The sequence below is a fragment of the Rhinolophus sinicus genome, chromosome 12, assembly GCF_057876585.1.
Source record: "Rhinolophus sinicus isolate RSI-liver-muscle chromosome 12, RSI-T2T, whole genome shotgun sequence".
Classification (NCBI taxonomy): domain Eukaryota; kingdom Metazoa; phylum Chordata; class Mammalia; order Chiroptera; family Rhinolophidae; genus Rhinolophus; species Rhinolophus sinicus.
The window spans coordinates 16,099,293-16,103,009 of NC_142512.1; the positions used below are offsets into that span (position 1 = coordinate 16,099,293).

At 38.0% G+C, this 3,717-nt stretch overlaps 1 pseudogene; it reads left to right on the plus strand.

The window, feature by feature from the left end:
- Positions 1 to 507: 507 nt before the first annotated feature.
- LOC109453774 (small ribosomal subunit protein eS1-like) lies at positions 508 to 1,306 on the plus strand (annotated as a pseudogene).
- The last annotated feature ends 2,411 nt before the right edge of the window (positions 1,307 to 3,717 follow it).

The following is a 3,717-nucleotide window of genomic DNA, read 5'->3' on the forward strand; positions in this document are numbered from 1 at the left end:
TAGATGGGAGGGGTGTTGGAGATGAGGGAGAAGGTGAGGAGATTAGAAAGCACAATTGGTAACCACAAGATTGCCACGGGGATACGAAAGTCAATTTGGGGAATGTAATCAAAATTTTTTTTTTTTTTGTAAAGATTTTGCAGGTATCCAATGGACACTTGTCTTATTAGGGAGATCACTTCATGGACGGTGTAGATGCCTGACCTCTGCAGTGTACACCTGAAGCTGAAGCTGAATAATAATGAATGTCAACTACTATATATATATATATATATATATATATATATATATATATATATTCATAGGATGTGGAGTAGAGCATAAGGAGTAGAGACAGTGGAAATGTAGTGGCTGTGTGTGATGTCAGAGGGGTAGTAGATTGGAGGAGGAGGGTTATCACTTTGTGAGGGGTGTAAATGTCTAACTATTACATTGTTTTGTACACCTGAAACTAATTAAAAAAAAAAAAAAGGACAATGAGCCTTTTTTGGCTTTCTGAGAAGCACCATGGCAGTCGGCAAGAATAAGCACTTTACGAAAGGCGGCAAGGAGGGAGCCAAGGAAAATGGGGTTGACCCATTTTCTAAGAAAGATTGGGGTGATGTGAAAGTACCAGCAATGTTCAATATAAGAAATATTGGGAAAACACTAGACATGAGAACTCAAGGAACCAAAATTGCATCTGATGGTCTTAAGGATCGTGTTTTTTGAAGTGAGCCTCGCTGATCTGCAGAACGATGAAGCTGCATTTGGAAAATTTATGTTAATTACTGAGAGTGTTCAGGGCAGAAACTGCCTGCTAATTTCCATGGCCTGGATCTTACCTGCGACAAAATGTGCTCCACAGTCACAAAATGGCCGACCATGACTGAAGCTCATGTTGATGTCAAGACTACCTACCAATGGTTATTTGCTTCATCTATTCTGTGTTGGTTTTACTAAGACGTGCAACAATCGGATTCGGAAGACCTCTTATGCTCAGCATCAACGAGTCCGCCAAATCTGGAAGAAGATGATAGAAATCATGACCCAAGAGGTGCAGACAAATGGCTTGAAAGAAATGGTCAATAAATTGATTCCAGATAGCATTGGAAAAGACGTAGAAAAGGCTTGCCAATCTGTTTATCCTCTCCATGGTGTCTTTGTTAGAAAAGTCAAAATGCTGAAGAAGCCCAGGTTTGAATTGGGAGAACTCATGGAGCTTCATGGTGAAGGTAGCAGCTCTGGAAAAGCTACTAGGGGATGAGATGGTGCTAAAGTTAAACGAGCTGATGGATATGAGCCCCCAGTCCAAGAATCTGTTTAAAATTCAGACTTTTCACTGTGACAAATAAAACCTGTTGGAAGTTTTTCAGTTGTTGTTGTTTTTTACAAAAAAGGATAATGAGGAAATGCTATAAACAACTTTACACTCATAATACAGCAAAGAAGAAATGGACCAATTTCTAGAAAACTCTGACCTAGCAAAACTTAACCAAGATTAAAGAGATGACATAAGTAGCCTCAGAACCAATAAATAAATTGAATTCATAATTAAAACATCCCATGAAAGAAATTCCCAAGCCCAGATTGTTTTAGGGGACCGTTCTAAAAAACATTTAAAAAATAACTAACACCTCTCAAAAAAATAACTAACAAATGGCCAACAGACATATTAAAAAATGCTCACCATCACTAATCATTAGAGAAATGCAAATCAAAACCACAATGAGATACCACTTCATACCTGTTAGAAGGCTATCATCAAAAAGACAAAAGATGGGCCAGCGGGGTGGCTCAGGTGGTTAGAGCTCCATGCTCCTAACTCTGAAGGCTGCTGGTTCGATTCCCACATGGGCCAGTAGGCTCCCAACCACAAGGTTGCCAGTTCAATTCATCGAGTCCCGCAAGGGATGGTGGGCTCTGTCCCCTGCAACTAAGATTGAACACGGCACCTTGAACTGAGCTGCCTCCCAGATGGTTCAGTTGGTTGGAGCGCATCCTCTCAACACAAGGTTGCCAGTTCGATTCCTCGACTCCCGCAAGGGATGGTGGGCAGCACCCCCTGCAACTAGAAAACGGCAACTGGACCTGGAGCTGAGCTGCACCCTCCACAACTAAGACTGAAAGGACAACAACTTGAAGCTGAACGGCACCCTCCACAACTGAGATTGAAAGGACAACAACTTGACTTGGAAAAAAGGCCTAGAAGTACACACTTTTCCCCAATAAAGTCCTGTTCCCCATCCCCAATAAAATCTTAAAAAAAAAAAAAAAAGACAAAAGATAAGTGTTGGCAAGGATGTGGAGAAAAGGGAATCCTTGTGCACAGATGGTGGGAATGTGAACTGGTACAGCCATCTGGAAGCAGTTTGGAGGTTCCTCAAAAAATTGAAAATAGAACTATACCATATGATCCAACAATCCCACTTCTGGGTATGTGTCCAAAGGAAACGAAATGAGTATCTTGAAGAAATCTGTACCTTCATGTTCATTTCAGTGTTATTCACAATAGCCAAGATATGGAATCAACCTAAGTGTCCTTCAACAGACGAATGAATAAATAAATGTGAAATAGTATATATTTATGCAATGGACTATTATTCAGCCTTAAAAAAGGTGGGGTTTTGAGAAAGAAGTGCAACAACATTTGTAACAACATGGATGGACCTGGAGAACATTATGCTAAGTGAAACGAGCCAGACACACAAACTCAAATAGTGCATGACCTCATTTATATGTGAAATCTGTAAACGTCAAACTCATATGGAGAGTAGAATGTAGATTGGTGGTTGCCAGGGACCAGTGGGTGGGGTAAATAGGGGATGTTGGTGAAAGGGTACAAAGTGTCAGTTATGCAAGATGGAGTTCTGGAAATCTCATGTACAATGAGGTAACTATAGTCAATAATACTATATTATATACTTGAAATTTGCTGAAACAGTAGATCTTAAATATTCTTACCACACATGAAAAAATACCTACATCAGGTGATGGATATGTTAATTAGCTTGATTATGTTAATCATTTCAAAGTGTATATGTATATCAAAACATCACATTGTACATAGTAAATAGATACAATTTTTGTCAGTTATACCTCAATAAACCTAAAAATTAATTCACCCAAATTTTGTACAATCTCTTTCAGAAAACAGAAGAGGAGAAAGCATTTGCCAACTCTTTTTATGAGGTCAATATTACCCTAATACTAGTATCGCTCATGAATTAAGAAGCAAAAATTCTCAACAAAATATTATGAAGGTGAATTCAATAAAGTATAAAAGATATTATACATAATGATGAAGAAGGATTTATTCCAGGTATGCAAGGTTGATTGAATACTCAAAAAACCAATCAATGTAATCCACCATATCAACAAACTAAAGAAAAATTATATAATCATATAAATCCAGAAAAAGCATTTGACAAAATCCAATACCCATTCATGAGTTTTTAAAGAAACAGGAAGTCAGGAATAAAAAGAAATTACCTTATTGATAGAAGCAGCTACGAAACATCCCATAGCTAACATTACACTTAATAGTTAAAGGTATTAGACTTTCTTGAGAATGTCTGTTCTCACCACTCTTATTTGACATAGTACTAGAAGTTCTAGCTACTGCACATAGGCAAGAAAATATGTATAAAAGGCATACAGCTTAGGAAGGAAGGAATAAACTGTCTCTGTTTGCAGATGATATGATTATCTATGTATAAAATCTCAAGACTCAACCAA